Below are 24,419 nucleotides of genomic sequence, written 5' to 3' on the forward strand. Positions count from 1 at the left end.
TCACCGATAGTGTGTCGAACCGATGTGTTTGCGGTATACCAGTAGCCCATCAGACATGTGAGGCTATGGAATAGTTCTACAATTCAGTTTCGAGTGATCAACATGTTGAACTGAGGAGTGGGAAGACCGAAATTGACAAGAAAATTCCCAGAACATTTCAGCTATGGGTGCAACAACGCACTCCATTTGTTTATAAGGATCAAAGGTTTACGTAGTTCTAAGTTCTAGGGGACTGAAGACCTCAGACGTTAATTCCCATAGTGCTCAGAGCCATTTGAACCAATGTCTCTATTTGACGGCCGTGGATTGATGAGGAAAACAAAAAAAACTCCTCGCTGTACAATCTTTTCAATCAAGTACCTGAAAGGAATGTCGACAATAATGAATCAAAGTTCTTTGTTATGGGTGAGGGGGGTTTCTTGTCCACCATGTCGTGTGGCCCGAGAATGAAACTTTCGGTGACATTTATAAAACTTTAATATCCTAAATTCAGAGACATTGTAAAGATGATGTTGCCGTTGTATTTGGCGGATATTCATAAAGTTCTCTGAGCATAATAATTACTGGACGCCGGAGATGAACGATGAAGCAGATCTCACGAGAAATTTCTACAACGATAAGACGTTATGTGTTGAATCACAGTCCGGCTTTCTTAGCAGCCTCAGCAGTAAGTAAATGCGGTGGCCATATACGCCGCTACCTCCCTCTTTCCCCTTCCCCCTTCCCAGACCCCTTTCATTCTTCTACGCTCGACGCAGTAATAAAACTGAGCATCAGTTATTGTTTGCTGTAAAGTGTCCGCAACGGTTTGCGATAACACCTTTATTTTGCTACTGAGTTTCGGTTGTCGTTCTTGCCGTAAGCCGTCCTGCTTAACAGTGCTGGCCATTATGATGGCTAATGCCCTCAGCATATATCAGTATTTCATTAACAAGAATGGGCCGAGTTCGATTCGGCTACCCTGTGTTGGGTAATTTATATGTTACAGAGCCTTTATTTGCTTTGAATTTGTATTTCGTTGCTCTTGCAAATAACTACTTACGCTTCAGGATTTGTTAACACCCCTTTCTTAACTTCAGAAGCAGGTGAAAGTCACGTTCTCTACTACATTGAGTCTTTTGAAGTTATCATTGTAATACTGTCAAAATTATTGCTAAATCACATACGTGGCTCTGGGCCAGTTTTCTAATATAGCGTTCAAAGAATTTGGTTCTCATTAAAAAAAATAAATTAATCTGTACTATTTTCCAAGCCGCAGTTTCTATTTTCCTTTACTTTTTGGAATGTTATGGTAAGCTTAATAATTCGTAATTGTTTATGTTAAGATTGCTCAATTTAAGTACGTTTAATTTGGCCTTTATAATAAATAAATATGCAAAAAAGGATTTTTTTCTTTATATTATCTCCTTAGCAATCTCAGTTTCTAGCTATCACTCCGGCTTAGGTTACTGTATAGTGTCCAATTTCGAAGTCAAGATTGTCGGTGACCTCATTTTTGCTATTCCTCATTACTTTCGCCTTTCTTTTGTATGCTCTCAATTCATATTCTGTGGCCACTGAACTGTTCATTTCATTTAACAAGCCCTGCAATTCTTCTCCAACTTCACTGAGAATAGCAATATGATCAGCGAGTCTTATGACTGATTTCTTTTGAACCTTTAATTTCACCTCTAATTTTCATCTCATTTCTAAACTTTGACCTGCGGCATTGCTTATTCCATAAACAGGTTGAGAACTGGGATTCAAACAGTCTTTGCCACCAGTACGCGCTTCTTAATTGGAGCACTTCTTTCTTTGTCTTCCATTCTTACAGTTTCCGAATAGTTTTTGTACATATTGTATTATCCTTCTTTTCCCATAGCTTACACCTGCACCTCTGGTAATTACTAACATTCTCGACCATTGTACGATGACGTACGTCTTTTCTAGAACGACAAATCCTACGAAAGTGTCATGATTTCTCTATAAGTCTTTCCTCCAATACCAAGCACGACGTCAGAACCTTCAACATCGCAGCGCGTCAGCAATCGTTGGTTAATACATTAAAAAACCAGAAACCCACCTCGATTGCGAAAAAAGCACATAGTGTTAACCTAGGTTTCGGCGTAGATAACTACACCTTCTTCAGAATAATAAAACCCACAAGTGCCTAAGAAGACCTTTGTATATGATTAAAAGAACACCATGGCTATACATTTATTAACGAAAAAAGGGGAAACACAAACAGTACATATGTACAAAGTCCAAACCGTTACTTAACTTAATGGTGTAACAAAAAAAAATGGTTCAAATGGCTCTGAGCACTATGGGACTCAACTGCTGTGGTCATTAGTCCCCTAGAACGTAGAACTACTTAAACCTAACTAACCTAAGGACATCACACACATCCATGCCCGAGGCAGGATTCGAACCTGCAACCGTAGCAGTCGCACGGTGCCGGACTGCGCGCCTAGAACCGCGAGACCACCGCGGCCGGCAATGGTGGTTCTTCCACCTCACACCGGCCTATGTTCGATGGGCCATGGCTTCTTGCGATCGGACATTCCCGTGACCAGCGCTGCCAGCAGTCATGTACAGTAGCTACATATCTGCCATGTCTTACTGCATTATCGCTGAAGGGTCATCCTGCTGTTAGTTGCTGTATTACATGACCCAGTTCAAAATCAATGACTGGTTGATGGTGGTGTCTTTGTCGCATTAACGGCATTCTTGACTAACATCAAATCCCCACGTCCGATCTCAAAGGTAACTAACGCTCTTGACCGATATAGCGTGTACATAAAGACAATCTCATTTGCATCCTCATTCAGGCGCTACTAGCGGCGCTATTACGCGATTGGCGTGAAATGTGAGAGGTGTCGTCTTTCAGACGTTGGAACACGCCTACAAAATGTCGCACAACTTCTAATTGATGGAGTCCGTTTCTTATTAAAGATGGTTTATAAGAAGAAACCGTGCTAGCAACGTAACAATGTAGTTATACATTTTTCTCTACGAATGATGTGTGTTCTGCCAAGCAGGGTAATTCAGCTATAAGATTTTTATTTGCGATTGTGGTAGTAAGCGGAATATGTAAAGACATTCATTTTCCACACTGGATGGATTTTTCTACGACTATAGTCCAAAGAATGAAGTCTTGAATGAGGCCCATACTTAGATCGTACTTTTTTTTACTGTGCATAACACGGCTCGAGGGCTACTTGGTAAAGTCTCAGTCTATGGATTCAAATGTCTCGGGTTCGATTCGCGCTGTCCTATAATTTCGCTCTGCTGCTTTGATTTCTTTGATATCTCGTATTGCTTGTTGACGTGTAAAATGCCAAACATGCGATAAGTCAGTTGAAAGTTCAATTGAAGATAACAGCTGTATACCACCTCAAATACAAACACACACACACACACACACACACACACACACACACACACACACACACACACACACACACACACGCTTATGTTTAGCGAAGCAATACGGTGTTAAAACTAATCTTCCGATTAATGACAGTTCTAACCTATTTTATCTTATGCGTACAGCATCTCTGTTCCCTCACCATCAGGCATGATTAAATGTTACGGTTAATTTGTGTATTTCATGAGTGGAGAACTTTCATTCATAGTCTCAATTACACAGTTTCAAATTTTGTCAATTTAATTTAAGTACATGGGGAAGCTCCACTAGCTAACTTATTATGTGGAAATATCAATGCCACTAGAGACCACAACGCTACAGTAAAAGTGACTTTTTTCGACGACTTAACTAACAGGCCTCCTCCCGTTTGGTGACGTTGAACTGGAAAGTAGGGAGTCAGAATTAGGTTGGAGTAAAGATCTCGTAAATGAAGAATGAAAATCTAATGACTGTTTGTACATTTATTTGTTTACGGTACAGCCCTACAGTCACTGATGTAGGATATAAAAGATGATTGTGTCTAAAATACGTGTGTATTATTTCTACGTGCATCATGAAGATTTATATAAGGAAAGATTTTACAGCAACACATGAGAGTTAAACAAAACACATACCCACGGGGCTGTACTGCCTGAAACACTGTCTTCTGCTGGAAAATATCGGGACGCCTTATCGTCACACTTTCCACTTGGATTACTCTCCTGGCGCAATCGCCTGAAATGAAATACGTTGCACCTTATCAAGACGTATCTGCTGTCAATTGGCTGCCGTGATAACTTTATCCCCTCCCTCCTTTACCGACAACTGATGTAATCAAATGTGGATGTGTCCTGGATGAACACTGAGAGCTGGATTCCCGAAGGGTCGAGAGGAGTATCTCAAGTTCGGTGACGATTGGTTATTAGCTGTCTGATAACAACAGGAAGTTACGTTCAGACCATTACATAACCCAAATCTCTAAAGCTGATCGAACTAGAGACGAAAGGAGTTATGTCGCTGAAATGAAGAATCATTGATAAGACTAACATGAAGTATAAATCTTGCAATACTTTCACACCCGTCATCAGGAACTCGTTCACGTATTTCCAAAAATAGTCACAAACAAGAAGTACCTATCCGCGTGAGATTCTTGTAACAGCTTATAAGCGAGATCTAAGCGCAGTTGCCGACTGAACCTAGCCACTAGAAACAACATTTAAATACGATATTGTAATTAGCTGTGAGCTGCACGATATTGAGGAGAAACAGTAGATTTTAAATTTGGTTCAGCTGATGCTACAGCTAATATGGGTGTTTTTAAGAAAGGAAAGGTATAAGGCGTTAAAAGCAATACATTTCCCTATCAGCTACATGGATGTTCAAACCGTGTCGCTAATTGCTTATCGACGATGCGCTACTTATCTCCAATCACTTTTTAGAAAGTAGTTAAAATTAAAACCACCATCACTGGACTTCAGAGTAGTTTGACCAGGCTACGTCGAGTTAAAAGTTTTTGGTACCATAGCAAGTAAGGTTATTCCAGGGCGAGGTAATAACTAGAATTCGTTTTGAGGACGATGCCCACTTAGCGCAGTTTTTAGGACAGCGTTATGATGTAATTCATAACAAAACTAATACCTCCAGAAAGAACTGACTGTCTTGTAAGAGCTTACTATATTCCAGATCTTCAGGTATGGTTTGCTAAACATCACCGACAGAGGCAGTTAACATGATTGCACACAAAAGCATTACATCATGCATGACTAAACACGCCCACATTATACTCTGTGTTACCTATCTGTTCGAACGAGTCTGAAGAACTTTGCCATCAGGGGAACCAAAAACGCAGTGAAGTGCTGGTATCTTTGCTTTAAATCACGTACTGGAATTACCTGTGACGTGGTCGAACGTCTACTCAAACAGTGAAAGTGGGAGGGAACGTATTTTGGACCGAAGTCTCAAGTACGGATTACATACACCTGCTACTTAGAGGCATGACTGACGACTGGTAACGACAATGAGAAATGACTATCTGACACAAGGGCAAGAACTGTACTACGTATAATTCAACCGACGGTTCTTTAGTCCACGAAATGTAAATCACGTTCAGCTTCTAGACATCTGACTCCATTATTTCAACCACAGTTGGTTTTGCGACGTCTGCATGGGCTGCAGACTGTAAAGGTTTGCTTTTCTTCTTGCACAGAATAGAACGGAAGACTATGTCTTTCCTTTCGGGATTCCAGAGCACATGAAATGACTACAGACATAATGCGCAGCCCTGCGAAACTTGGCAGTCCGTCGCCAAACATCTGCATTTATACCCCGAAAGCCATCTTAAAGTGTGTGGCAGAGGGTGCCTCTATCGTTTGCTTCCTTTTCTTCCAACGTAGGTTCCACGAATAGTAACCCTCTTCGCGATACACAACGCGTCTTGTAGCCACTGACAGTGGAGTTTTTTGAGCATCGGCGTGACGCTCTTGGTCCTATTGAAGGACCCAGGTGACGAAATGTACCGTTCTTCGATGGATCACGCCTCTCTCTTTTCTTAATCGCATTTATTAAGGGTGCTAGACTAATGAGCAGTATGTATGTCTTTGGTGAGCCACTCCTTTTAAACGTTTCGGCAAGATTCTTTCAATTGCAACGTCCCCTTAGAAAAATTAATGAATAACTCTGCTGATAAAACTCTTATATTATTTGCTTTTCAAACAGCAGAGCAAAACTGAACGTACTCAGACATTACTCTCTTTACTTATTCTGATCAACACTAAACTGACACACAATGTTTTTAGCGCAACGCAATCTGACTTTTAATAATCCCTACAAAAGAATGGCCCTGACTAACAATAACCTATACCATTCATGAATCACTTACCTCACAAAAATCTTCGTTACTCAAACTACTGCAATACAGCGAGCGCCAATACTGCCAGCTAAATAAAAGATTCTAACTACTAAAGTCACTAACTACTGATAAGCAAATGAAAGATTTTGATAAAGAACAAACAATCTATTTACCTTAATAGTGTTCAAAATATATATTAGTTCATGACATCCAGTCTTACAAATCCACTCTCTCTGATGGACACACGTCCAGATCATCCGCTCTCAAAACTCCGCCATCTCTCTCCCCACATCCACCACTGCTGGTGGCTCACCTCCAACTGCGCAACGCTACGCGCTGTTAACATCCAGCTGCCCAACAATACAATAGCAAACAACAATGCAAACCAGCCACAGACTGCACACAGCACAGCCAGTGATATTCATACAGAGCGCTACGTGGCGTTACCAATAAAAAAACGTAAACAGCCTACTTATACAATGAATGTCAACGTGGCATCTGCTTTTCCTGATATTGGTTTTCTCTGATCATTCCACTTTAGGTTGTTCCAGCTGGTATATTCCATATTTTACGGTTGTTTCTCTTCTCGTCTGCACGGTCCAGTTATATTAATGTGAAAAGCGCTTATGTTCCACGTCAACGTGCAAGAATCACTCACAAACGGCAGGTGGCAGCATTGCGTCCGGGCGGGGGACGCAGCTAACAATGCAGTTGCTATCGTAACACGGAACGAAGCGGTTTATCTGACTTCCAAAGACGCAATGATCACTAGCTTTCGGACCAGTGGTGGAAGCTTCTCACAAATCAAGAATTTTGTAAATTGTTCGTGTGTCACCTTGCATGGGAAAATGACGCTATCAAAAACCAGCGCCTAGGCAACTGTGACTCACAAGGTCTGTAAATGACAGGGATGAAGGACGGGTGCGGATATGTTTACAGGCGAATAGTCGGGCGAAATGCTGAGCACCTTACACCCCCTTCTCCCGCCCAGATGAACCACTGTGCTAGCAACAGCGTCTCCCGAACGACTGTTCAGCGAACGTTGCTGCTTATGCGCCTCGTCAGAAGGCCCCTGGTGCATGCATCAATGCTGACTGTTGTTCATAGTCGACAAAACGTGGAATTTGCACGACAGTACCGCGACTGGAAACCCACAGAGTGGCGACAGGTGGCCTTTTCAGACGAATAATGTTTTATGGGATGGCCGTGGGCGTGTAAGGCGTGAAAAGTCTGAAAGCAAACTCCCAGCAACCAGGAGGGACCGTTGTGGTCTGGCCAATGTCATTTGCCATTTTCTGGGTGATCTCGTCATTATGAGGGGCACAGTGGATCAACACAAGTATGCGTCTGTTCTTGGGGTTTAAGTGCAGTTTCTTTTAACTCAGCATGACAGTGTTTATCAGCAGGACAATCTACATCTACATCTATTCTCCGCGAGCGGAGGGTACCTTAAGTACCTCTATCGGTTCTCACTTCTATTCCCGTTTCGTATTGTTCGTGGAAAGATGGATTGTCGGTATGCCTCTGTGTGGGCTCTAATCTCTCTGCTTTTATCCTCATGGTCTCTTCGCGGGATATACGCAGGAGGGATCAATATACTGCTTGACTCTTCGGTGAAGGTGTGTTCTCGAAACTTTAACAAAAGCCCGTGGCGAGCTACTGAGCGTCTCTCCTGCAGAGTCTTCCACTGGAGTTTATCTATCATCTCCGTAACACTTTCGCGATTACTAAATGATCCTGTAACGAAGCGCGCTGCTCTCCGTTGGATCTTCTCTATCTCTTCTATCAACCCTATCTGGTACGGATCCCACAATGCTGAGCAGTATTCAAGCAGCGGGCGAACAAGCGTACTGTAACGTACTTCCTTTGTTTTCGGATTGCATTTCCTTAGGATTCTTCCAATGAATCTATACCGACGATCAACTTTATATGATCATTCCATTTTAAATCACTCCTAATGCCTACTTCCAGATAATTTATGGCATTAACTGCTTCCAGTTGCTGACCTGCTATATTGTAGCTAAATGATAAGGGATATTTCTTTCTATGTATTCGCAGCACATTACACTTGTCTACATTGAGATTCAATTGCCATTCCCGGCACCATGCGTCAATTCGCTGCAGATCCTCCTGCATTTGAGTACAATTTTCCATTGTTACAACCTCTCGATATACCACAGCATCATCCGCCAAAAAGCCTCAGTGAACTTCCGATGTCATCCACAAGGTCACTTATGTACACTGTGAATAGCAAGGGTCCTACGACACTCCCCTGCGGCACACCTGAAATCACTCTCACTTCGGAAGACTTCTCTCCATTGAGAACTCTTCAATCTAATCACACAATTGTTCTGATAGTCCATATGCTCTTACTTTCTTCATGAAATGCGACGTATCTTGTAACATCTACGAGATAAATTTTAGATACAGTGCGACGAGAGGAAATTATGCCTCTAACAGTTATAAACATTATCTATTCGACGTATGAAAAAACAGTGAAAACGATAATAAATATTAATTATTTATATAATATTCTATGATGTAATTGGACATATCGATGTGTATCATACAATGAAAATGCTAATTGTAAATTCCTTTTATGATCTGCGTTTGTCTTCCTTTGTTTTTACCTTTTGTTGGTTGGCTTTTGTAGGTTGCGGGCGCATATCAAACTGAGGTCTGTTAAGAAATTGTAATTATTTGTTAATTATTACTTGAGAATAGAGTTCATTATTATTATAAATATGAGTGAATAATTATTTGTAACTTTAATTCCAGTCTCAGCAAGCATTATCTGTGTTAATTATTTCTTTCCGCTGCAACGAGCGCAACCTATGATGATAGCGATTTGTATCGCGTTTTTGTCTGTGTTTTCCTTAGAAACAAATCACAATGTTTGCTTGATGAAGTCAAAATAGTGCACAGTACGAAAGTAGAGTTTATAGAGTTTAATAAGCATTTCAAATACTTACTTATTTGCTCTAATAATAGAAAGTCTCTATCAATTGTCTGCCGCCATCTTAACAATTATCTCAGCGGCAAATTCAAATTACGCAACTCTGCAGACATAAATGCCGAGCGTAATACAAATGTATAAAAATAAATAAGCACAGGTGATCCCGAACTCATTTTAATGAAAATGATTCGAGTCAGATTGGTTCTTTAAAACCAGTGCTCATAGCACGATCCTTATAACAAACTTTTCTAGCTGATGTATGGAGCCGAAAATATTTACGCACGAGTTGCGAAGAATATTGTTTCAGGTAACATAAGTCAGTGTTGTGCGCGGCTGATATTTGGTGGTTTTAATGATCATTTTACTGAAGATAACTGTTTCCATCATAATCCATAGTTGTATAGCATCTGTTGTATGAACTGTGATTTAGTGACACACAACTTACAGACAACACTTTAACACGACGGTAACTTGGAGTTCTTTAGCAACTTGACCAAATCTTTAGCCGGGAGAAAATTTATTTAGTAATTACTCAGTGTGATAAAATAAGATTATCATTTTCATTTAGAAATTAGTTAAATACCAAACCACTGAATAACACAACGATCGCCACACTCTCCGTGTGCGTGCGTGGTTCCAAGAGCACCAGGGTGAGTTTACCGTACTCCCTTGGTCCGCAGACTCCCTGCGCTTAAACCCAATTGAGAATCATTGCGACCACCTCGGTCTGGCTGTTCACGTCGTGGATCCTCAACAGAGAAAGCTAGTGCTGCTGTCACATAGCTGGAGTCGGTATTGCTCCACATCCTTAACGGTATCTTCCATATCTTCTTCTGGCACGTCTAGCGTTCTGAAAGGTGTTGCTCTCTCTATGCGGTGTAACAGACTTGGGTCCTTTTCAAGGCGTCTACAAGGTGGCCTAGACATTCCTACACACACTTGTCCCACTATTTGAAGATGGCTCTCATGAGGACAGCGGGGTTCCATAAACGAAAGTGAAGTGTTGTGGTGGTGTTGCGGCCCTCAACTACGTACCCTCTGACTCAGTGATGAATTTTGGCTGGTTTCGTTGTCTAGGAGATGGGATACATAGTTGCCACATTACAAGCCAAATACTTCTGAGTCTACAGCATACAATATGAATATACACATGCATCGAATGGTCGAAGGTTCCTATCACTCAGCACTTGCGAATTTTATAAATGAAATATCGCAATTAAATAAAATCTGCAGGTACTATCTTAATGACTTTAAATGATGAGTACGATAGTACAAGTACTTTTGAGAATGCGGTATATATCTGCAAAATACCTATTGGTGTCGATGGTCTAATTAACTAAAATTTAAGTTGAATAACACAGAAACATCCAATTAACTAAAATGTAAGTTGAATAACACAGAAACAATAGATTCCTACTGCATGTAATTAGCTATAAACAACAACATAGCTCGCGAGATATTCACTTCTAAACGTACACTACGTCTTCACTGTAGAAGCCATGGAAATCTCACAAGTGTACAAGTAGGCACTACGAAGTATTTATCTCTCTCGCCACCAAGCGCAAACCGCTCCAAACAACCAAGTCTCTTACGCGACCGTTCGTTCGTCGCGCCGTACTGTCCCGGACTCTCCGTGTCCTGTGCGGCTGTCCCTCGTGCCGAACTGTTCCGCACTGCCTCGTGTCCTCTCCCGTCACCCTTCACTTCCATACTGTCTCTCCATGTGTCCTTTTTGGAATGATCGCTGTGATTGGCCAGAGCGCTCTCACCCTGTCTTCAAGCCAATGCACATGCACATGCACAAACATGTTAAAACACGTTCGAACTACTGGATTTACATTTAAATAACTTGATATTAAATAAATATTCCTATGGATGGAGCATAAACACGCTCTAACACACATTATTAAATACATAAATAAATTAAATAAAGATATATAAAACAAATAGCAATAAAAGGTATACCAGTATCTTAATGTCTCTGTTCTTTCTAAAACACAGTAAATATTTAGCCAATTGCTTCATGACCAGTATATATTGGATATAAACAAAGACACAGATGAATAAATATATTTATAAGCATGCTGCTAACGTTTTTTCGTGTAACTGTGGGGTACTTATGGTCTGAAGCGATCGATAGTAATTGGCCACTTTGACCTCCAATAACTCACGCACTATTCAAGTTACATGCCTGTAATTTATACCAATTTAGGTTTACACTAATAGCTTTATGAAGACACGTCGATCGACAAAATCGGATGAGCTGTTTAGATTTTGGAAATTCGTTGCTGGGTATTACTTTAATAATTTGTCGTTGGATACTAAACTTTAATCTCATGAAGATATTGAAAATGTGATTACACCATCATAATCTTCGTGCAAATAATGGTGATGTACATGTTTCTTTTTGAGGTATCATGATTCATCCGGCTACTATTAATTTCTATACGAACTGTGAAATGTCTGTCATTAATGTTTCACAAAGTCCGCCATCTTTGGCACTCCCAGCGTGTGGCCTTCATCGACACAGAGTCACCATGGAATTCCCACCCACACAGCTGGACCACGCCAAGCTAAGGATAGGCACCATGTGGTTGCTGCCGGGGCGCGACCCACCGAGAGGGCCCAGCGCAGCCACGCCAACTGCAAGCTTAGAATATTTTCAGAGCACCACAACTCACCCGTTACCTCACAGGACGTAGAGCGGATGAAGAGTGTTCTGTGACTAATTTCTGCTAATTTCGACTGGTCGCCAGCACGCTCAGATGATTGTGTGTCACCAGATACCGCACGTCAATCCAGTGGACAGATTGTTCTCTAACTGAGGAAAATGTTCACAAGGTGTGCGCGTGGTTTGATCGTGTACAATCATCTCGAAAGGCGAAACTATTGCCGACTGTTCTTTGTAACGGATAATGAGAGGGCAAACAGATCATGTGGAGGCGACTGCGTAAGGTCCTAATAGTTTGACCAATATATTGATGTCTAACCACAAGGACTACGGTAGACACTAGCCTTACGCAAACGAAGATTATGCTTTACGGAATCTAAAAGGACCCTGATCTTATATGATGGTCGAAAAACACACTTCACATCATATTTCTTTCCGCAAAATACTACCAATTCCGTTCTAAATGCTCTTTCCGTAAGCCTAAAACGCCGTACATTTTTGTGTCACCTAGGTATTATCATCGCCAACGGCCTTACCGCAATGGTAACACCGGTTCCCGTTAGATCACCGAAGCTAAGCACTGTCGTGCAGGGCTTGTACTTGGATGGGTGACCATCCGGTCTGCCGAGCGCTGTTGGCAAGCGGGGTGCACTCAGCCCTTGTGAGGCAAACTGAGGAACTACTTGATTGAGAAGTAGCTGCTCCGCTCTCGGAAACTGACATACGGCCGAGAGAGCGGTGTGCTGCCCACATACTCCTCCATATCCGCATCCAGTGACGCCTATGGGCTGAGGATGACACGGCGGCCGGTCGATAGGGCAACGCACGTCTAATCTGTGTTTCACTGTATACATACCGACGAAAGGTGACTTCGAGATGGGCACTCAGCTGACTAACTCCCAGGACCCGAGAGGACATGGTGCCTTGTGAACCAAGGAACGAAGTACTACTCCACGTTGAGCCGGATAGTGACAACTGTGAGCCTGCAGATACAAATCAGTATGAGTAGGCTTCCTATAAACAGTATGTCCCAAGGTAACATCTACCTTTCTCCTGATCATCACATCAAGGAAGGGAAGGAAGCCAACCATTCTTTTCCACCTCCGTAATCAAATGGAATTCAGGCGTTCTGAAGAGTCGTCCAAATTTTCACTGCTCACCATCGCAAGCTCCATCTGTCTGCTCATACATCTGGTCATTGAATAAAAACTAAGTGTAAGTCAACACATGTTGAAATAGGTTCGGTAAAACAGCACCAAACCTAACCACAACCATCCGTAGCGAATCTGACAGAGGAACATTAGCGAACACAAAGACCGCATCAAAACTTACTAGAATATCAGAGTCATTCAAAGCATTCCCTGTAATCCAGATAATAAATCCGCCGAGTTCTTTATGTGATGCCCACGCCGACATAATATAGGGCTCATCAGGGTAGCAAAACGATATGTCGAAATACTAATGTTCTTCATAATCGGATGAAGAGGACTCTATCCCTGTGGATCTTAGGGAGACCATATAACCTAGGAGGAACTGCACAGTAAGAATTCTGACTCTTGATGGTCTCCTGCGATAAGGAACTGTTCTTCAGGAGGCCGTTAGTCTTTCTCTCAACACTGTCTGTCAGGTTAAGCCAATCGTGCGACACGTTGAATCAGACATTAAACGCTGCATATTTTGAATGTAATCTAACTAATGCAAAACAACGGTAGCATTGCCGTTGTCCGCAGGTAAAATAACAACATCCGGATCAACTCTAAGTGAACGTAAGATAGGCCTCTCGGCCGCTATGGTATTACTCCTGGGTGGACGTGTGCCCCGTCAACATACGACAAGCCTCCCTCCTAGGCTCCTCTGCAACGTCAGCAATTAATTTAAAAACAGCTTGTTCAACAGAACTAATACAATTTACAGCTGACAAACGCTAGGAGTCGCTGCAAAACTTTAACCTTTGCCTAGCACTAATAAAGCTCAGTCGTCAAAAGCTTTCTCAGTGAGCTTTATCACTTAACGTTGAGAAATAGCCATGGAGACTTTCAAACTCCGCGAACCGTGCCAGATGTGTACGTTGAATCACACTTCCACACACAGAACAGTTACTTATGCTTTCTTGTTTCGTAGCTTTTATAGTTGCTGGGGACTTAATTAATTAATTGTGTTAACGGAAATTTCCTTTCATTGTTTGTTGTTATTCTAAGCAGTCAGATAGCGTACTAATATTATTTAGGGGCAACCGGTTACGAGACTGCGTAACCGGACAAACAGCGATTAAAATTATTAGCATTTTATATAATTAAGCCCCGATGCACGTGGCGACCGCTGCCACGGATCGTTCCTTGGAATTCTTTTGATAGTAAAAACAGCAGACAGTAGTATTGTTGTAGTAATTTGTAGTTTAGTAATTGTAGTATATATTGCATGTGTAGATTTGGTAATTGAACATTTGTAGTAGTCTTGTCGTTCTTCTGACCGTATTTTTGTGGAATTTATTTTTTTGATGAGTCGTATACAGGTTTGACAATTTTGTACAATTATGAAGGTTCTAATTGTTCGTTAACCGTGTTTGTAGGGAAGCATTTCGTGTGAATGGTATTGTTGGTGATAAAGTGTTATATTGTGTGTAATTTTCGTATAGTGACGAGTTGTGTATGTTTTGATTACGCGATCGATGAAAAAGGCAAAAATGATGGATAGTCAGAATGACGAAATTGTTAACATGGCGAACTCGCCAACACAGGAGAACAGTATGATGAATCATGAAGTAGAAAACAATTTAATAAGCCGGGAAAATAGTCCGGAACCAGCTCAAAATTTTTCTCAATTAAAAAATGCACTGAATACGAGATTAACGATAGAAGATTCTGAAATAGTATCGAACACAGATAGCTTTACGGCTATGCCGAAGGAAGTTAGTTATACGGGAAATTTTAGGGGCGAAAAGAATTTTGAACCAGTTAATATGGAGCCGTAGATGGGTGCTATATTAAATTTGGCAACACGGTTAGAAACTGGTATGGGAACAATGGAAACATAGTTAAGATCTGAATTAAAAACAGTGGGATCACAAATAGGAACAATTAAAACTGATATGGGAACAATGGAAACACGGTTAGACTCACGAATAGGAGCATGTTTTGAAAACATGAAAGATGAATTAAAGAAAGAAATTAGAGAAGAAGTACAACCGATTTTGAATGCTCACAATAATAGATTAATTTCAATAGAAATCAGACAGAAGGAACAGGATAGAGAACAGGAAGAAAGAGTTAGCGTGATAGTACAAAAATTTTCAGAGTTAAATTTACAACGTGCACACGATAAGGAAGAAATATTTGAAAGAATCGAGGAATCTTTACCAAATGAAAGAATAAATAACCTAACACAACAATGTGAACAGTTAACTACTAAATGTGTCAATACTGAAACCCGAGTCGCGACACTTACGGAAGACGTAAATAAACAGAAAGAACAAATAGGTGACTTATCGGAAAGAGTTGAGGAGATTTCTGATAAATTGACAAGTCTTAGTTTAAATGGTGACAGAGATCGAGATGATACAGCTCCATTGCCATTTGGAGAAAGCGAGGAGTACCAGAACATAAATAAACATGTTGAAAATCAGGGAAAATTTAATGAACGCGTTAAAAGAGAATTTGAAGCGTTACGAAAGCAAGTCAAACAATTTGAAAGCGAAATCTTAGGAAAAGACAACAGAAGAAATTTAGAATCACAGGCAGCAGAGGGCTTTGAAGAAAATAATTTATTTCATTTACGAGAAGCAACAAGAGAGCGCCAGGCGCGCGAACTTGACAATAATCGACATTGGGACTGGGACAGACGCGGTAGGTCTTTGTTGCCACGAGGCGAAAACTTTGACTATAAACACTTTTTAACTGTTCGGAAATTTAAGATCTTTCGCAGTTCTAAGAATGACATACATCCATGTTCATGGTTAGATCAATTTATGTACACACTTCCAAAAATTTGGCCACTATGTCACAAACTGGAATTTATGTGCGTCTATTTAAGTCCTCAGGGGATTCGCTACACTAAGTGAATATGTGCCGTCGCGTGCACAGGGCACCGAGCTGTAGTGGTGCTATTTCCCTTTTAGTTTTCTGCACCGCTGCCTACTCTTTTACTATTCTTTGTATCTATCAAAACAACTATTCAACTATCAGTTTATCTAGAGATTCGGTAAAGAATAACCAGCTATGACTATTTTACCCAAAAGTAATTTCGGAAATTGCCGTTTGGACTTACTGCATCTTCTGCAGCATTCATTCGTAGTTTAAACGAAATTTTACATGTTTATCTTCGTGACAATATTACTTCAGATGTTGACGATATTCTTATTGTTAAACGTTCTCGAAGTGAGCATAACAAAATTTTGGAATCATTATTACGTAGTTTTGGAAGAGTTGGCATTACAGTGAACTTGGAAAAATCTGAATCTGGTCGTTCTCAGGTGAAATTTCTTGGTCATATTATTTCTACAGAAGGTATTCTTCCTGATCCAGAGAAACTAGACGCTATTCGTAATTATGCTGTACCTACTACAAAACGTGATGTTCGTAGTTTGCTTGGTGTCTCTAATTTTCTTAGACGCTTTGTTAGATTGGACAATTTGGCCACACCTCGTTTGTGAACTATCTGGAAAGAATTCTTATTGGTATTGGGATGAGGAAGCTCAGTCAGAATTTGAACAACTTCGTGATGCTTTAGTTGCTGATCCACTTCTTTCACATCCCGATTTATATAAAGATTTTTGTTTGGCGACGAACTCATCATACAAAGGCCAAGGTGCACACTTATTTCAAGAGATAGAAGGAAACGGCATTGTAGTACAGAAAACTATTGCATTTGGAGGTCGTGTTCTCCCTAAATCAGAAAAGAATGATTCGATTACGGACGGAACTTGAAGCCTTGCCTATTGTTTGGGCTTTCACAAAATTTCGCATCTTTTTGTATGGCAGACATACTAAGGTTTACATCGATCATCGAGCTCTGACATTTCTTATGTCAGCAAAATGAACACATGGAAGATTGTCACGATGAGCGCTGTATCTACAGGAATTTGATTTTAGTATTGTTTACATACAGGGTTCTTCAAATATTATTTCTGATGCTTTATCACGTGCACCTATGGGTTTGAAACAAAGTGCTGAGGAGGACTGCAAAGAAAACAATTATTGTTTAATGTATATTCAAGGTGTTGCGTTTCAAAATTTTATTTCGTCTTCACTCCAGGAAATCGATAAGGAGCAAAACAAGGATCCAATCGGGAAGGACATTAAGGAGAAGTGGAGGAGAAAGTAAAATGTAGCGATTAGACAGTATTATTTAATTCGTAATGATATTCTTTTTAAACGAAAATCGGTCGACAACTCTGTTTGGTTAGTTTGCATTCCTGATGAGTGGGTTAATAAATTGATTTTGTATACACATTTCAGTTATGCACACTTTGGTCCCAGAAAATGCTTTCATAAATTACGTGAAAATTGCTACTTCAGTAATATGGAAAAACGTATTCGATCTGTTCTTGCCAAATGCAAATTATGACAAAAGGCTAATCCGCCAACTATTTCTCACAGAGCACCGTTGTTTCCTATCATTCCAGCGAAATTAAAGGAGATGGCTGCAGTCGATTTGTTCGGTCCCGTGTTTCGTTCTACTAATGGTTTTGAGTACATTTTGGTAGCTGTGGAACTGACATCAAAATATGTGTGTTTTACACCTTTACGCAAAGCAACACCTCATTCAGTGTCTAATGCTTTCATTAAACATTTTCTTAAAGAAGTTTGGTCATGTTGATAAGGTTATATCAGATAATGGATCACAGTTTCGCTCTAAAATTTGGCTTCGTACTCGATTAAACCAATTTTCATCTGACATTTTCACCCTCAATCTAACGCTTCAGAGAGATGGAGGAAGGAGATCAATAAATTGTGTCGACTTTATTGTCATCAGAATCATAGAACGTGGGATCAGTAAAAAAAATGGTTCAAATGGCTCTGAGCACTAAGGGACTCAACTGCTGTGGTAATTAGTCCCCTAGAACTTAGAACTACTTAAACCTAAGTAACCTAAGGACATCACACACATCCATGCCCGAGGCAGGATTCGAACCTGCGACCGTAGCAGTCACACGGTTCCGGACTGCGCGCCTAGAACCGCGAGAACACCGCGGCCGGCGTGGAATCAGTATCTTCATATTTTTAAAAACGTGAACTCCCTAATGATTCAACTTCTTTACCGCCTATGTTGATATTAAAAAATAAACCACCCACAAATCGCATTTCTGAAATCGTTCCTTTTCCGCCTTCACGAAAACTGCGGCATTCTGAAGTTGTCAATCTGGCTCTACAAAATATTGCATCTGCGGCTGCTAGAAGAGAGAAATCAGCTAAACGTCCTGGTCGTTTAAAACCCTTGTCAGTTGGTCAAAAGGTGTTAGTTAAGTCTCATCGTTTGTCTCACAAAGGAAAAGGCTTGTGTCGCAAATTTTTTCTGCTTTATAACGGTCCATATAGAATTCGCAAAATTATTTATGATAACACTGTCGAAGTAGAAACTCTCAAATCTTGGCGCTCTAAGGGAATACATCATATATCGTAGGTTAAAATTTTTGTGGAATGACATACTTTTGAGAAACTAACAGTTAATACGTAAACCCACGGGAGAGTACAAGGATACCACGCCGTGTTCTGACGGTGGCACATACTCAAAGCAACAGTCAAGTCTGCGCGCCGCACAAGGCAGTCGTTGACCGCAAACAATTACTTCCTACGTCACGCGTACCTACAGCTGATCGAGCGCTCAGTGCGAATGCACTGACAGCCGTAAACAAATAAACAGTCTAACTTCTCCGAATAAATTCAGTATAAAGCTATAGTGACGATAAATTATGTTATTAACGTTCAGTTTTTTTCAGGATAGAGTTGTATAAAATATTTAAGAACTTCAGGTAAATTCTGTGTGTGTCCGACGTTAAGAGGACTTGCTATCGAGAAAATTTCAGGAAGAAAGTAATTTCGAAGAAGAAAGTAATAAACTAAAAAGGTAACTATTAATTGCGTTTATTTTTCAGGTAACATTTTTCCACTTAGGTACGTACTTTAGACGTAATTTGCTGCTCGCGATTACGTGATTTATACTTTGTGTAAACCGATTTTGACAATGTTTTATTAATGAACAGGGCTGTTATGTATATTATGCATCGCTTGGCTGTACTGCTTTTTTCACTGATGTCACATTTTTTTTATTATGTGCCTGCTGTGCTTATTTATTTAAATTATAATTGTCACCTGATTAATTGTGCTGATTGTGGTTATGTATGTAAGTTATACTTTGTGATTTATCTGCTTGCGCTTTCATGTTTACTTCTTAAGATTACATATGAACAATTATTTGCTTATGCTGATATGATGCTAATGATCTGTTTATTATGTAAGATATATATTTGCTGCTTTGCGTATGGATTGCAAAGTTACACATTTTTGTTTTGTTGTCATAACTAATCTTTAATTTGGTATATAGAAGTGCTGATATATGGTGTTCGAACGTGGAGTTTAGGTCACACTACGGTATTAACCATAGATTGTTCGGTTGGCAGAGCCTCATTGTAGGGATTGTGCTACATCCACTTGTTAATATTCTGTTCTCTACCGGTATATTCACTCGATATTGCATGTTTTGCTTACGCTCAGTGCTTTATATTTTAAGATAAGAAAATGAACTGGTATAATTCTACGAACGACATTGGTACAAAAAACTTCATTGAAGTCATATGAGCTGGAGGTTTTATGGAAGCTGTATAAATTTAAGCTAATAGGAAGGAAGCTAACGACATGAAATACAAGCACTAGGTTTAGACCATTAACAGTTATTACACTGTATTCTTCGTGAGCAATTGAAATAGCCCGTTACACTCGACACAAGAAATACTCCACATGTTTGCTTCTGTTTTGCCATGATCCTTGAAGTGGTGTACACACTGTGAAATATTACGATCATTCACACTCCGTACTCGTACTTACTTACTGAAAGTTATTCAAACTAAAGGCTGTTAGCGGTCGTGTATGCATTTCTTTAATTTAATGATGGACAAGGTAACCAAAATGTATTTTATAATTCATAATGATTAGAAGATTCGGGTAAGATGGATTACACAGAGGTTGTGTGTGGACATTGTCTTCGGATTGTATGGGGTGATGAATTGAAGTTTGCACTAGGATTTTACCTGTACATGTTCGAGGAGACTGACTAGAGGAAAGAGTTGTTACGGAAGTGAAATGATATTGGCGATAAGGTTTATATGTATTGACGTATTGAAGAGGTATTGAGATTGTGTGATGTTGATGATTATTGGAGTTTTGGTGGACAAGAGGTAAGGTAAATGATATTGGGGATAAGGTTTATATGTATCGACGCATTGAAGAGGTATAATTGAGGTATTGAGACTGTGTGATGCTGATGATTATTGGAGTTTTGGTGGATAAGAGGTAAGTAAGTGAGGAGCGTATTTTTTTTGTTGGTTTATATGGAACAAGGATGAAGATGGCAGACTAGAACACTAGAAGATTGTCTACACAAATACACTTTCTTAAATCAATAAGCAGTATATACTGCTTTTTTTTTTTTTTTGAGAAAGGAGGTATTTGCATATCATGGCACACTGACAGTTGTTCAGAAAAAGTTGGCTTGGCAAACATTGGTCTTGACATGATGACTATGACGTTGACTAACTATTATCGACTGCCACTACTACTTGATACACATGTTGAACATCAAATTTTGACAGAACTGCATTTACACAGTTAACACTATTCAATTACACAGTAGTACTTAATGTGGATGAAAGATGAGTGAGTGTGTTTTGTGTGTTTTCCTTTCCTAATCCCAAATAATTGGTACCGACCTATCTCCCAAATATTATTTTACTTGTTTGTTGTGGCTTGCACTGACACCCATAAATATTATAGGTTTACTGTTATTTGTGTATTGTAACAGTTAATATGACAATTATCTGATATCATTTGTTTTTTTGCTATAATTTGTATGTTTAGTGTGAGAGCATTGATAATGATTTTTAATTTCTGCTGATGAACTCTGATGAACTGTCTGATTAGTGATAGTGAATATCATGGACTGTTACCTGCACCTGTTCAACATTACTGGGTGACACTGATGGAACTGCTTTTACTGAGATAATGTCACCTGTTGCTGTCTGCGCCTGCTCGCCATTTCTGGGTGCCACTGTTGGAGCTGTTTAAATACTGCTGATGAAATGTTATGAGACTGCTATTTGCACCTGTTGACCATTGCTGGGTGCTACTGCTGGAACTGTCAACAACCCTGAGGAGTGCTACTTATTTATTGAACTATTGACAAGATTTTATGTGAATATTTGTATAAACTGATTTTTTGTGTGTTTACTGTTTATGAAATGTTATGGGGCTCTCACCTGCACCTATTATGTAAAATCATATGTATGCAAGCATTTCTATTCCTTACTGTATTTTATATATTAGGTTATTGAAGGGTTTGTAAACTTCAAACAGAAAAAAAACACCACTAAGAATTTAAAAAAAAAAAGAAAAACTGCAAGCTAACAACATCATAGTCACAAGAGCTGACAAAGGGAACAGCACAGTACTGATCAATAATGAACAATATATAGAAAAAACTATGGATTTTATCTCTTCTAACAAGATCACAAACTAAAATCTGATCCAACAGCACGCTTCCAGACATACATAAAAAACAACCTCAGAGACATCAGACACATACTTACAGATAAACAAAAACAACATATCACACAGAAGAACCCAAAAGCACCAACACTCAGAAGCCAACCCAAGGTCCACAAACCCCACATTCCACTGAGGCCTGTTATTAATTTCATGAAGGCACCATCATACCATGTGGCAAAACACATGAACAAAATCATAATGCAACACTATGAAATGAAAAACAGCAGAACAGTGAAAAACACAAATGAACTCATAACACATATAAAAGACTTACACATCCCACAAACAGCATCACTCATCTCTTTTGACATAGAGAACATGTACACCTCAATACCCACTGCAGACACAATAAAACTAATTGAAGAAAACTTACTAACACACAACAAACTACCTGTAGACAATATTAATGAAATAACAAAAACCCTCAAAGTAATCACATCCCAAAATTACTTCCAATTTGAAAAGGAATTTTACTTACAAGAAGATGGGCTCCCAATGGGATCCCCAATTTCAGGAACACTAGCAACCATATTCATCAACTACATAGAAAACACAATCTTCGATACAGTCATCAGAAAGAAAGGATACAAAATTGTTTACTGGTACAGATACGTAGATGACATAATCTGTATGGTAGATTAACCAACAGAGAAAATTGATAAACTTCATACAGATATAAACAACATACATAAAAATATTCAATTTACCATAGAAAAAGAAACACAAAAGCAAATACATTTCTTGGATATAACAATAAAGAGAGAGAACAATAAACACACATTTGACATCTTCAGAAAGCCTACAGCCACAGACATAATCATACATGCTTCATCCAACCACCCACAAAATCAAAAATTAGCGGCCCTACGACACATGTTACACAGGCTAAATAACATCCCACTCAACAAAGAAAATTATGAAAAAGAGTTACTAACAATACAACTGATAGCCACTAACAATGGTTACAGCACCCATATAGTACAAAAACTCAATGAAAAAATTAAAACACAACTAAAGAAAAATGAAAACAAGCAGAGACTACAGAACCCCATAAACACTACAGCACACACAGAAACACAAAACAATAACACTCATGACATGAATAACAGAAAAAAATGGTATACTCTCACATACAAACACAAAACAACACACAAGATAGCAAATATATTAAAGAAACAGGGATTACAAATAGCTTACAGAACAAGAAACACACTCCAGTCACATTTACAAACAACAGAAAAACCAGACAAATACCAAGGAGCAGGTATATACCAGCTAGAGTGCCAAGAATGTAAAGCAGTATATCTGGGGATGACAAGCAGGAACTTTAAAACTAGGTATAAAGAACATATAAGAAGTTGGAAATATGAGAACAGTCATTCTACCTTTGCCGAACAACTGATAAAACATGGACATGAACCATCCAACATGGAATGTGACATGACAGTTATCAGAGTGAATAATCACAACAAAAACCTCCTGACATTGCAAGAAAACTTCCACATACAAAGAGCCATTGCAATGGAAAAGAAAGTACTCAATGACCAAATACATATAAACAATAACTCGCTGATCATGCTAGCCACCAAAACAACAACAAACTGAAGTGCAACCAGGATAAATAATTAATGAATATCCTTCCCCTCTTCTCTCTCTCTCTCCCTCCTACCCCCCCCCCCCCCCCATACACACACACATACTCACAGACAAACACATGAACCCACAGAAAAAAAAAAAGATTGCACACACACACACACACACACAGACACACACAGACATACAACAAGTGAAAACCACAAAACACAACAGAAACAAAAGACAAACACATAACAACAGTTGGCAACACTACACACTGCAAACACACATATGTTGATCGCCAAATGGCAGTGAAAGTGAAATGTGATGTGACAAGTGGCTAAACAACACCTGATTCGGCTAACTGGAGCATGAAGACCAACAAATACATCTCCAGAAACACATATATGTGTTAGCAGTGCTGGAAATCGTAAGTAAAACGAAAGATACATCATTTTACGGAACTTGTGCTACAAAAGTTGCTTCTAACCTAAAAAACCCGACAAAATGTAATATATCAACTTATTATATCTAGCAGATAATACGCTTATTGTATATATAAAAAGAAACATGTATTTCAGGCCACTGATGATGCTTCCCAAATAAATGAAGCGAAACGCGTATGGCAACAAACAAACTGCCTTCATTTAGTTGCATAGACGGCACATACCTCCACGAATAAAGTAAGTCTTTCTTTGGTACTGTACGATTATGAAATAAAAACTCCATACTGGGATTTTAAATCGGTTCCTCAAACCACCATCTCATGGGTGAAACAACGTCGTTTAATAATAATAATAATAATAATAATAATAATAATAATAATAATAATATTGTAAATATCGACGAACATTAATGAGCTATTAGCAGTTTCACAGAAAACGAAAACAGAGAAAAGTTAAGTCCTAAAAGTTAGTTACATTGCCTGACAACAAAGCGATGAGGTCGAAGCCATATGACACTTCACAGGTTGAGAGGGTACGTGTTGTTGCAGTGATTACAAAATCGAGTAAAATTCACGAATAACTTGTCAGTATGGACCTAGTTGTACTTTTTCCGTTCTCAAGGGTGTCATACAGCCGTTGTATTCTCTCCCTAGACAAACTTGCCCACAGCTGTTGTGACAGGTTCTCGACATCCTGGTACTGGCGTTGGGACGGAGTTGACGTCCCAACCTGTCCCACACGTTTTCTATTGGGGACAGATCTGAGGATCTTGCTGGCTAA

General features: G+C 39.5%; 1 protein-coding gene and 1 pseudogene across 2 annotated transcripts in view; one reads left to right on the forward strand and one right to left on the reverse strand.

The window, feature by feature from the left end:
• Positions 1 to 24,419, reverse strand: part of LOC126272275 (monocarboxylate transporter 12-like) — a 152,879-nt gene that overhangs the window by 117,125 nt on the left and 11,335 nt on the right. The gene's annotated exons all lie outside the window — the stretch shown is intronic.
• Positions 12,386 to 12,503, forward strand: LOC126274612 (5S ribosomal RNA; annotated as a pseudogene).

This window comes from Schistocerca gregaria, chromosome 5, assembly GCF_023897955.1.
Source record: "Schistocerca gregaria isolate iqSchGreg1 chromosome 5, iqSchGreg1.2, whole genome shotgun sequence".
Lineage (NCBI taxonomy): Eukaryota > Metazoa > Arthropoda > Insecta > Orthoptera > Acrididae > Schistocerca > Schistocerca gregaria.